The following is a 14,288-nucleotide window of genomic DNA, read 5'->3' as shown; positions in this document are numbered from 1 at the left end:
TTTTTAGCTTAATATTAATTAACATTAATAAATGCTATTTATTTATTGGTCATGTTAACTAATATAGTTAATTTTAACAAATGAAACTGAATGGCAACATTTTATATTTTGTGTGTATGTGTCTGTGTGTTGATTTTAAAGTCTAACCCTTTCAATTCTGTAAACTTAAAATCCAAACTAGCAGAGGGTTACTGTGAATGCATGTGCCAACTGGGCACCGTCTTCCTTATTGATTCTTAGTTATGTAGCGCTTAAGAGTGATGTGTTATAACAGGAGGAGTCACCAGCAAAGCAATATCCACACACAAATTGTACAGATAGGTAACAATGACATTTAGAAGATTCTGAAGATGTTAAATTGCGAGCGGATTTTGGATATCTCGAACGGTGTTGACGTGGTGATTTTTTAAAGATGTAGTAAAAAACATAACCCTAATTTTTTATATCTTTAAAGTGCAGCATCCAAACTCTTTAAAACTTTTTTCACACAGAGATCTAATCATTCTGAGCAATTGCTGGAAATATAAATTTTATACAAGCATCAATGAATTAAAGAAAATTAAAAAAATAACTCAGAAACCTGCTGTCACTCTGGTGAATGTCTATACAGTATGTGTGTGCGTTCAGTCAGGCACAGAGAAGCTCATTTTGCAGGGGGGAGGGGTGAGAGGCAGAGAGGGTGACAGAGTAGAGAGCCATCCTACAGACCATCTTTGAACAAAAAATGCACATATGTATTGTAATTACATAAATATGTCTGATCTTTGAGAGTCTGATATTTTGAGAAAATATAAAGGGTCACTAAGTCTTTCATTGTTCGTATTTTGCAGTTGTTGTTTTTATTTATTTTTTACTTAACTGTACCATGAACTTGTCCTATTCAGTCACATGGCAAAAGATTTAAAAAAATACAACTTTTTAGCATGATCAATTTATCTTCATTGATAGACAATATTTACATAATTTTTTATTATTATTATTTTAGATTCAATAAATAACACTAAGACAAACTTTGACAACAAAACAAACGTTACTGTTATCTCTTCAAAACATCTGAAAACCATAATTTTAAGATCAGTTATATATATATATATATATATATATATATATATATATATATATATATATATATATATATATGTATCACCCCGTTAAAATACTCAACTTGATTTTTAAAGATATTTTGAAAGAATGAAGCGTTTATAGAGCACTTTATTGTGTATTGCTGTACACCCACATGAACTGTGTTCATGTTCATGTTAATACACAGTACATAAACTTTATATGAATACTTCTTTTAGCTTAATATTAATTAACATTAATAAATGCTATTTATTTATTGGTCATGTTAACTAATATAGTTAATTTTAACAAATGAAACTGGATGGCAACATTTTATATTTTGTGTGTATGTGTCTGTGTGTTGATTTTAAAGTCTAACCCTTTCAATTCTGTAAACTTAAAATCCAAACTAGCAGAGAGTTACTGTGAATGCATGTGCCAACTGGGCACCATTTTCCTTATTGATTCTTAGTTATGTAGCGCTTAAGAGTGATGTCTTATAACAGGAGTCACCAGCAAAGCAATATCCACACAAAAATTGTACAGATAGGTAACAATGACATTTAAGCAGAAGTGGTGGACGTAAAGCAAGCAATAATAACATTTTGTTATCATCATGAATCATGTTCTTATCATCATCAGAGTATAGGGAACATTTTGCATATTGGTTCACAGTTGGCATTATCTGAAGTCCTTGCATTGATTGCATTTAATTAAATTATATTTGGTCAGTCTGATCTTGAGGCCTTAGAGATGTTAAATTGTGAGGATCTTGAGTTTTCATTGAGTTGTTATAACTTAGCCATAAAATGTCTGATCTGCCACAAAATTCACAGGTTTGGTAAGAGTCCTGGCCTGAAGACATCTAAAGGCCAATATTCAGATATTATCATAGCGCCACTTGTTGGCAGCAGGATATATCATAATTTTCACTAACTCAAACATACCTAGGTCAATCTGCACCAAACTTCATATGTTTGATAATAGTGCTGGCCTGAACACATCTACATGCCAATAATCAGTTATAGGCATAGCGCCACCATCTGGCAGCGGCAAGTTTGGCACATTTAAATGACTTATGACATATTTTTTCTATATTTACTGTTTTAAAAGCATACTGCCCACCGTTTGCTGATTTCCTGAAGCCACCGGTCGGCGGTGAGCCCGTGTGCGAGGGCCCGTTCATCGCTGCTTGCAGCTTTAATTAGGGCCCGAGCCCAGAATGGGCGAAGGCCCTATTGTTTTTCTAAGGATTATTAGGGCCCGAGCCCAAAAGGGCGAAGGCCCTATTGTTCTTCTAAGGATTCTTATTTTTTTTTTTTTTATTTTTTTTTTTGTTAACCTTCCGGGCACTTAAGGGGGTCTTAACATACTCAAAAACTCTTGAAAATTTGCACACATGTCGGAATCTGCGGCCATCAGGACGTCACAGAGGCTGGTACCGGGGCGTGGCAAGGGGACTCTACAGCGCCCCCTGGAATTTTGAGGGCCATATAGCACACATACTTGAACGTACACATATGAAACTCGGTACACATATAGAACTCATTGAGCTGAACAACTTTTGTACTCTATGTCATTTTCTCAACGCAACAGGAAGTGAGATATTTAGGGCTGTGTAAAAAGCGCATGCTCTGGAATTTAACGTACTCCTCCCAGGATTTCCATACGATTGTCACCAAACTCGGTCAGCATGATCTCAAGACATTGGGGACGCTAAATTGCGAGGGGATTTTTGATATCTCGAACGGTTTGGCCGTGGCAAGGCGACAAAGTTATGGCGAGAAATGAGAAACAGGAAGTGTCTAATAACTGTTGCACACATTGCCGGATTCTGATGAAACTTCACCAGATTGTTCGTTGTATGATGCCGATTCCATAAATGTGACTATTATAAGTCAAAGTTATAGCGCCACCAACTGGCAGCAGGAAGCGTGTCATTTTCAAAATGCTTTGAAATCAGCCTCTTAATTTTACTTGATTTTCTTTAAACTTCATCAAAATCATGTCAAAACACGGCCGATAAGAATATGTAAAGGGGTCGATGATAAATCAAATACTGTTGCCATGGCAACGTGTCAAACTTTAAAATTAGATTCCTGTCTTTTCGAGGCAGATAAAATGCTAAGAATTTCATGAAACTCAACACACACATCAATATTAATGATAGTTAGACACTGGCAAAAGGTCATAAATGGGCGTGGAGCAGGCACTCTATAGCGCCATCTTTTGACAAAAGTTGGGGGGTTAGTTTTTCCTACAGTCACCAAACTCTGTACATATATTGTTCTCATCAATCTGGACAACTTTCTAAATTAAACTCATTAGCTAAGACCAACAGGAAGCCGGATATTTCCATTTGAATGTGTTTTTTTGGACAAATCAGGCTGTAAACAAATTCACACTTCTTCTAAGAACAACCAGCTATTCACACCAAACTTTTTTAACATGAAGAGAAGATTCTGAAGATGTTAAATTGCGAGCGGATATTGGATATCTTGAACGGTGTTGACGTGGTGATTTTTTAAAGATGTAGTAAAAAACATAACCGTCATTTTTTTTATATCTTTAAAGTGCAGCATCCAAACTCTTTACAACTTTTTTCACACAGAGATCTAATCATTCTGAGCAAGTGCTGTTAATATAAATTTTCTACAAGCTTCAATGAATTAAAGCAAATTAAAAAAAAGAAATTAGAAACCTGCTGTCACTCTGCCTGTGCCTGTCTGTGTTCAGTCACCATTGAGTCACTGAAGAGTGACTGAAGGGGGGAGGGGTGTAAGGGAGAGAGACCAGTGGAACATGCTGTTTTGCTTAAGACCATCTTTGAGGAAGATGCACATTGCTGTAGCGTAATCGACATAAATATGTCTGATATTTTGAGAAAATATAAAGGGTCATTAAATCTTTCATTGTTTGTATTTTGCAGTTGTTGTTTTTAATTTATTTTTACTGAACTGTACCATGAACTTGTCCTATTCAGTCACATAGCAAAAGATTAAGAAAAATACAACTTTTAAGCATGAGTGATTTATCTTCATTGTAGACAATATTTTCATAGTGTTATTTATTGAATATAAAATTATAATAATTAAAAATTTCAAAACAAACTTTGACAACAAAACAAACTTTGCTGTTATCTGTTCAAAACATCCGAAAACCATCATTTTAAGATCAGTTATATATATATCGCCCCATTAAAACACTCAACTTGATTTTTAAAGATATTTTGAAAGAATTAAGCGTATATAGAGCACTTTATTGTGTATTGCTGTACACCCACATGAACTGTGTTCATGTTCATGTTAATTCACAGTACATAAACTAAAAGATACTAATTTACCTTTAAACAATATATGAATACTTTTTTTTTTTAGCTTAATATTAATTAACATTAATAAATGCTATTTAATTATTGTTCATGTTAACTAATATAGTTAATGTTAACAAATGAAACTGGATGGCAACATTTTATATATTGTGTGTATGTGTCTCTGTGTTGATTTTAAAGTGTAACCCTTTCAATTCAGTAAACTTAAAATCCAAACTAGCAGAGGGTTACTGTGAATGCATTTGCCAACTGTGCACCGTTTTCCTTATTGATTCTTAGTTATGTAGCGCTTAAGAGTGATGTCTTATAACAGGAGTCACCAGCAAAGCAATATCCACAGACAAATTGTACAGATAGGTAACGATTTAAGCAGAAGTGGTGAATGTAATGCAAGCAATAATAACATTTTGTTATCATCATGAATTACATGTTCTTATCATCATCATCATCAGAATATAGGGAAAATGTTCACATTTGGTTCACAGTTGGCATTATCTGAAGTCCTTGCAGAGGATTAGGTTTATAGCAAACTCCTCCTAGACATTTAATGAAATCAACATTATATTTGGTCAGTCTGATCTAGAGGCCTTAGAGATGTTAAATTGTGAAGATCTTGAGTTTCAGTAAAGGGCGTGTCCGTGGCGGCCTGACAAAGTTTGTTGTTTTGCCATGGACATAGGTGTAATAACTCAGCCATAAAATGTCTGATCTGCCTCAAACTTCAGAGGTTTGGTAAGAGTCCTGGCCTGAAGACACCTAAAGGCCAATATTCAGATATTATCATAGCGCCACCTGTTGACACCAGGATATATCATATCTTTCACTAACTCAAACATACCAAGGTCAATCTGCACCAAACTTCATATGTTTGATAATAGTGCTGGCCTGAACACATCTACATGCCAATAATCATTTATAGGCATAGCGCCACCAGCTGCCAATGGGAAGTTTGGCACATTTAAATGACTTATGACATATTTCTCATATATTTACTGTATTAAAAGCATACTGCCCACCGTTTGCTGTTTTCCTAAAGCCACCGGTCGGCGGTGAGCCCGGGTGCGAGGGCCCGTTCATCGCTGCTTGCAGCTTTAATTATTATTATTATTATTATTATTATTATTTCATCAATGTTTTGGGGGATTTCGGGGTCCTTAACATACACGAAAACTCTTGAAACTTTGCACACGCATTGGAACCTGCGGCCATCAGGGCCGGACAAACTTTGACATGGGGGGGTCACCTGGGGGGGGCGTGGCACAGCGTTAAAAATTTCAACTTTTGAGGGACTCTGGAGCACACACCGGTTGACCTATATTTATCAAAATTCATACACATATAGACGTCATCGAGCCGAACAACTCTAATGCTCAAAGTCCGTGCTTCGCCCAACAGGAAGTCAGCTATTCAGGGATGTCTAAAAAGCGCATGCAATGGAATTTGAAATACTCCTTCAAGGCCTTTCCACCGATGGCCTCCAAACTCGGTCAGCATGATCTCAAGACATTGGGGAAACAAAATTGCCAGGGGAATTTTGATATTTCAAACGGTTTGGCCGTGGCGGGGCGACAAAATTATGGCGAGAAATGAGAAACAGGAAGTGTCTAATAACTTTAACACACTTTGTCTGATTTTGACCAAACTTCAGCAGTTTGTTCAACGTATGATGCCAGTCACAGAGATGTGACTATTATGAGTCAAAGTTATAGCGCCACCAACTGGCAGCAGAAAGCGCAACGTTTTCTAAATGCTTTTAAATCAGCCTCTTAATTTTACTCAATTTGCTTCAAACTTCATCCCAATAATGTCGAAACACGGCTGATGAGAATCTGTGAAGGGCATTATCGATAACTTTTATCATGTTGCCATGGCAATGTGTCAAACTTTAACTTTAGTTTTTTGTGTTTTCGAGCCACTTAAAATACTTGGAATTTCATGAAACTCAACACACACATCTGTATTAATGATATTTAGACACTGATAAAAGCCTATAAATGGGCGTGAAGGAGGCACTCTATAGCGCCACCTTTTGACAAAAGTTGGGGGTTTAGTTTTGCCTACAGTCACCAAACTTGGTACGTATATTGCTCTCATCAATCCGGACAACTTTCTAATTAACACTCATTAGCTATAATAAACAGGAAGTTGGCTATTTTTATTTGAATGTGGATTTTTGGAAAATTCAGGCTGTAAATAAAATCATACTAAACAAAGCAGAAACAAGAAGTTCACACCAAACTTTGTCAACATGATAAGAATATACTCAAAATGCTAAATTGTGAGCGGATTTGGGATATCTTGAATGGTGTTGATGTGGTGATTTTTTAAAGTCACAGTAAAAAAAGTAGCATTAATTTTCATATATCTTTAAAGTGCCTAATACCAACTCTTCAAAACTTTGTATATATGAAGAACAAATCATTCTTAGAAAATACGCTTGGTATCAAAATTTTATCATGCTCAGAGGCCCCAAAAACATTAAAAGTATCCAGAAGTGAAAGAGAGAAATGAAAACTGTAATACAAGGCATGAACACCAGAGGTCCTCGTATGATAAGGAATATTTTTACCTCTAAAGCTATTCTGCTCATTCATAATGTACAACAAAGAAACGAATGCATAGATTCATTTGCAGTTGTTATGTACTGTACTTTCAGAATACTTTTAAATAATTTTAAAATAAACACTAAAAAGCATTATTTTATTTTTTTTATGAAAAATTATGAAATGTTTTGTTTGTCTCTCACTGATTTGGTAACACTTTCTATGAAGCCCCTGTTATAAGGGTATTTCTAAGGCATTATAATGAACGCATAATGCATTATAAAAAAAACGTATAATATAATATATTATATCATCCAATGAATATTCATAACAACAAATATCATACATTATAATACTTAAATATTAGAGGTTATAACTTTTAAGATTATGATTTATAACACACAATAGACACCATATTAAATCTACTTCATTTGTAATGGACTATATCATATTAGATTTATTTTTTACATTATATTCTATTCTATTGACTATAAGCAACTAAATCTCACCAACTAACACTCCTTACAGTGTAGACTTAGATTAATGTTAGGCTAAGTAGAAGGTTCATGTTCTTGCAAAGTTACTTATAATCAGTTTGTCTTTTGGGGAACTGTCAAAATACAGTGTTAGCACATATTTAGCACACTACTAATAATAATTACTGCTAGCTGACATGCAGTTGCAGAGTTACTTATAAAAAGCTGTCTAACGGGTACCATCAAAATAATTAAACTGATCATATTATACATTCATCTGATCTGATACCTGATCTTATGGCTATTTGAGAATTATTATTATTATTACTTATAAGTGATCTTTGTATGCTTTAAGTAAAGTGACATCAGTAAGATGGCAAAATATGAGACTTATACATTATAACTATGAGGAGGTAATCATACTCATAAAAGCTATAATAAAAAAAGTAAAAATTCTAATACATTAAAACTGTTCTTATGAATGCTCATGAGATTATACAACATATTATAAGGTTTTTTATAATGTATTATGCATTCCTTATAATGCCTTAAGAATACCCTTATAATGTATTATAAATACATGAACCCACAAATATTTTTAACAAATATAAATAAATGTACTAATGTACCTTTTAATAATATATGAATACTTTCTTTAGCTTAATATTAATTAACATTAATAAATGCCATTTAATTATTGTTCATGTTAACTAATATAGTTAATGTTAACAAATTAAACTGGATGGCAACATTTTAAATATTGTGTGTATGTGTATGTCTGTGTGTTGATTTTAATTAACCCTTTCAATTCGGTAAACTTTAAATCGACCCTGGAAGAAGGGTTACTGTGAATGCATGTGCCAACTGGGCACCGTTTTCCTGATGCTATCGGTATGGTGACTGCGCAGATGGCGAGGGCCCGGTCATCGCTGCTTGCAGCTTTAATTATTATTATTATTATTTTTTTTTTTCAATGTTTTGGGGGATTTCGGGGGCCTTAACATACACGAAAACTCTTGAAACTTTGCAAACACATTGGAACCTGCGGCCATCAGGGCCGGACAGACTTTGACATGGGGGGGTCACCTGGGGGGGGCATGGCACAGCGTTAAAAATTGCGACTTTTGAAGGGCTCTGGAGCGCACAACGGTTGACCTACAGTCACCAAATTTCATACACATATAGACCTCATCGGGCCGAACAAATTTCACACTCATAGTCCGTGCTTCGCCAAACAGGAAGTCGGCTATTCAGGGATGTCTAAAAAGTGCATGCAATGGAATTTGAAATACTCCTACTAGGCCTTTCCACCGATGGCCACCAAACTCGGTCAGCATGATCTCAAGACATTGGGGACGCAAAATTGCCAGGGGATTTTTGATATCTCGAACGGTTTGACCGTGACGGGGCGACAAATTTATGGCGAGAAATGAGAAACAGGAAGTGCCTAATAACTTTGACATACTTTGTCTGATTTTGACCAAACTTCAGCAGTTTGTTCATCGTCTGATGCCGATCACAGAGATGTGACTATTATGAGTCAAAGTTATAGCGCCACCAACTGGCAGCAGAAAGCGTGACGTTTTTGAAACGCTTTAAACTCAGCCTCTTAATTTTACTCAATTTGCTTCAAACTTCATCCCAATAATGTCAAAACACGACCGATAAGAATCTGTGAAGGGCGTTATCCATAACTTTTATCATGTTGCCATGGCAACGTGTCAAACTTTAACTTTAGTTTTTTGTGTTTTTGAGCCACTTAAAATGCTTAGAATTTCATGAAACTCAACACACACATCTGTATTAATGACAGTTAAACACTGATAAAAGCCCATAAATGGGCGTGGAGCAGGCGCTCCATAGCGCCACCTTTTGACAAAAGTTGGGGGGTTACTTTGTCCTACAGTCACCAAACTCGGTACATATATTGGACTCATCAAGCCAGACAACTTTCTAATTTACACCCATTAGCTACGACCAACAGGAAGTCAGCTATTTTTATTTAAATATGGATTTTTGGAAAAATCAAGCTGTGGAATTTGAAATACTCCTCCTAGACCTTTCCACCGATGGCCACCAAACTCGGTCAGCATGATCTCAAGATATTGGGAATGCAAAATTGCCAGGGGATTTTTGGTATCTCGAATGGTTTGGCCGTGGCAGGGCGACAAATTATGGCGAGAAATGAGAAACAGGAAATGTCTAATAATTTTGACACACTTTATCTGATTTTGACCAAACTTAAGCAGTTTGTTCGTCGTATGATACCGATCACAGAGATGTGACTATTATGAGTCAAAGTTATAGCGCCACCAACTGGCAGCAGGAAGTGTGTTGCTTGCAAAACGCTTTTAAATCAACCTCTTAATTTTACTCAATTTGCTTCAAACTTCATCAGAATAATATCAAAACACGGCCGATGAGAATCTGTGAAGGGGTCCTTGATACATCAAATGCTGTTGCCATGGCAACATGTCAAACTTTAACATTTGTTTCCTGTGTTTTTAAATATAGCTGTGAATAAATTCATATCACTCATAGCAGAATCAGACAGTTCACACCAAACTTTGTCAACATGATGCCAAGATACTGAAGATGTTAAATTGTGAACGGCTTTGGGACATCTTGAACGGTGTTGATGTGGTGATTTATGAAAGTAACAATAAAAAAGATGAAGAGTTATTTTCATATATCTTTAAATTGCATTATTCTAACTCATCAAAACTTTTTACATATAAAGAACAAGAAATTCTTAGGAAATACGTGTAGTTTCAAAATGTTATCATGCTCAGAGGCCCCAAAAACATTAAAAGTGTCACATAAATTTGTCAGATTAAAGCTCTAATACCAGGGATGAACACTAGAGGTCCTCATAAGATAAGGAATCGTTTGACCTCTAATGCTATTTAGCTCATTGTCAGTGTATAATAATGACAATAATCCATAGAATCAATTGATATGTACTGTACTGTCAGTGTACTTTTACATAATTATTTTGTATAGGTGCTTAAAGAGCATTAAAATCTTTTTTTAATCTTTTAAGGAAAAATTATATGATTTATATAGATATATACAATCTCACTGATAGAATAAAAAATCTTATAAGTATGACATAATCTTATAAGTATACTGCTCAGTTCACTTAATTAGAATGAGAAACAAATACATCAACTAAGTTAATATGTACTTATTTTTAATATATTTGTTTATAATTATTTCACAGATGCTTATAGATCATTAAAATAATATTTAAAAATGGATGTAGATCATAAAACATGGTAACTATTTAAAATAGGGTCTCTTTTGTTAACATTGGTTAATGAACTAACACACGAACGAACAACGAACAATATATTTGTACTCTATTTTCTTCAAACTTCATCAGAATGATGTAAAAACACGGCCGATGAGAGTCTGCAAAGGCGTCCCTGATGCATCAAATGCTGTTGCCATGGCAAATAAATAAAAATACAAAATACATTCAAATATTTGTTTCCTGTGTTTTTGAGGCAGATAGCGTGCCTAGAATTTTATTTTCCATTTTCAATTTTCAATGATTTATTATATATTTAAAGTGCAGCATCCTAACTCTTTGAAACTTTTTTCATACAAATAACTATTCATTCTGATTAAACACAGTTCATTTCATAATTATACAAAACTCCACGAATGAAAGAAAATTAAAAAACAAATCTGATCTCACTCTGCTCTGCACTCTATGTGTGTGTTTGTGTGGTAAGTGGCTGAGTGTAAGGAGGTGGGATGGGTGGTAAGAGAAAGAGTCAGACAGGAGGAGAGACAGTTAGGGTTAGTCCAAAGGGTTATTGTGAATGCATGTGCCAACTGGGCACCGTTTTCCTGATGCTATCGGGATGGCGACTGCCAGACGGCGAGGGCCCGGTCAACGCTGCTTGCAGCTTTAATTATTATTATTATTATTTTTTTTTCAATGTTTTGGGGGATTTCGGGGGCCTTAACATACACGAAAACTCTTGAAACTTTGCACACACATTGGAACCTGCGGCCATCAGGGCCAGACAGACTTTGACATGGGGGGGTCACCTGGGGGGGGCATGGCACAGCGTTAAAAATTGCGACTTTTGAAGGGCTCTGGAGCGCACAACGGTTGATCTACAGTCACCAAAATTCATACACATATAGACCTCATCGGGCCGAACAAATTTCACACTCAAAGTCCGTGCTTCGCCAAACAGGAAGTCGGCTATTCAGGGATGTCTAAAAAGTGCATGCAATGGAATTTGAAATACTCCTACTAGGCCTTTCCACCGATGGCCACCAAACTCGGTCAGCATGATCTCAAGACATTGGGGACGCAAAATTGCCACGGGATTTTTGATATCTCGAACGGTTTGACCGTGACGGGGCGACAAATTTATGGCGAGAAATGAGAAACAGGAAGTGCCTAATAACTTTGACATACTTTGTCTGATTTTGACCAAACTTCAGCAGTTTGTTCATCGTCTGATGCCGATCACAGAGATGGGACTATTATGAGTCAAAGTTATAGCGCCACCAACTGGCAGCAGAAAGCGTGACGTTTTTGAAACGCTTTAAACTCAGCCTCTTAATTTTACTCAATTTGCTTCAAACTTCATCCCAATAATGTCAAAACACGACCGATAAGAATCTGTGAAGGGCATTATCCACAACTTTTATCATGTTGCCATGGCAACGTGTCAAACTTTAACTTTAGTTTTTTGTGTTTTTGAGCCACTTAAAATGCTTAGAATTTCATGAAACTCAACACACACATCTGTATTAATGACAGTTAAACACTGATAAAAGCCCATAAATGGGCGTGGAGCAGGCGCTCCATAGCGCCACCTTTTGACAAAAGTTGGGGGGTTACTTTGTCCTACAGTCACCAAACTCGGTACATATATTGGACTCATCAAGCCGGACAACTTTCTAATTTACACCCATTAGCTACGACCAACAGGAAGTCAGCTATTTTTATTTAAATATGGATTTTTGGAAAAATCAAGCTGTGGAATTTGAAATACTCCTCCTAGACCTTTCCACCGATGGCCACCAAACTCGGTCAGCATGATCTCAAGATATTGGGAATGCAAAATTGCCAGGGGATTTTTGGTATCTCGAACGGTTTGGCCTTGGCAGAGCGACAAATTATGGCGAGAAATGAGAAACAGGAAATGTCTAATAATTTTGACACACTTTATCTGATTTTGACCAAACTTAAGCAGTTTGTTCGTCGTATGATACCGATCACAGAGATGTGACTATTATGAGTCAAAGTTATAGCGCCACCAACTGGCAGCAGGAAGTGTGTTGCTTGCAAAACGCTTTTAAATCAACCTCTTAATTTTACTCAGTTTGCTTCAAACTTCATCAGAATAATATCAAAACACGGCCGATGAGAATCTGTGAAGGGGTCCTTGATACATCAAATGCTGTTGCCATGGCAACATGTCAAACTTTAACATTTGTTTTCTGTGTTTTTAAATATAGCTGTGAATAAATTCATATCACTCATAGCAGAATCAGACAGTTCACACCAAACTTTGTCAACATGATGCCAAGATACTGAAGATGTTAAATTGTGAATGACTTTGGGACATCTTGAACGGTGTTGATGTGGTGATTTATGAAAGTAACAATAAAAAAGATGAAGAGTTATTTTCATATATCTTTAAATTGCATTATTCTAACTCATCAAAACTTTTTACATATAAAGAACAAGAAATTCTTAGGAAATACGTGTAGTTTCAAAATGTTATCATGCTCAGAGGCCCCAAAAACATTAAAAGTGTCACATAAATTTGTCAGATTAAAGCTCTAATACCAGGGATGAACACTAGAGGTCCTCATAAGATAAGGAATCGTTTGACCTCTAATGCTATTTAGCTCATTCTCAGTGTATAAGAATGAAAATAATCCATAGAATCAGTTGATATAGACTGTACTGTCAGTGTACTTTTACATAATTATTTTGTATAGGTGCTTAAAGAGCATTAAAATCTTTTTTTAATCTTTTAAGGAAAAATTATATGATTTATATACATATATACAATCTCACTGATAGAATAAAAAATCTTATAAGTATGACACTATACTGCTCAGTTCACTTAATTAGAATGAGAAACAAATACATCAACTAAGTTAATATGTATTTATTTTTAATATATTTGTTTATAATTATTTCACAGATGCTTATAGATCATTAAAATAATATTTAAAAATGGATGTAGATCATAAAACATGGTAACTATTTAAAATAGGGTCTCTTTTGTTAACATTGGTTAATGAACTAACACACGAACGAACAACGAACAATATATTTGTACTCGATTTTCTTCAAACTTCATCAGAATGATGTAAAAACACGGCCGATGAGAGTCTGTAAAGGCGTCCCTGATGCATCAAATGCTGTTGCCATGGCAAATAAATAAAAATACAAAATACATTCAAATATTTGTTTCCTGTGTTTTTGAGGCAGATAGCGTGCCTAGAATTTTATTTTCCATTTTCAATTTTCAATGATTTATTATATATTTAAAGTGCAGCATCCTAACTCTTTGAAACTTTTTTCATACAAATAACTATTCATTCTGATTAAACACAGTTCATTTCATAATTATACAAAACTCCACGAATGAAAGAAAATTAAAAAACAAATCTGATCTCACTCTGCTCTGCACTCTATGTGTGTGTTTGTGTGGTAAGTGGCTGAGTGTAAGGAGGTGGGATGGGTGGTAAGAGAAAGAGTCAGACAGGAGGAGAGACAGTTAGGGTTAGTCCAAAGGGTTATTGTGAATGCATGTGCCAACTGGGCACCGTTTTCCTGATGCTATCGGGATGGCGACTGCCAGACGGCGAGGGCCCGGTCAACGCTGC

The sequence above is a fragment of the Garra rufa genome, chromosome 11, assembly GCF_049309525.1.
Source record: "Garra rufa chromosome 11, GarRuf1.0, whole genome shotgun sequence".
Lineage (NCBI taxonomy): Eukaryota > Metazoa > Chordata > Actinopteri > Cypriniformes > Cyprinidae > Garra > Garra rufa.
Note: the sequence above shows the minus strand (reverse complement) of the source record.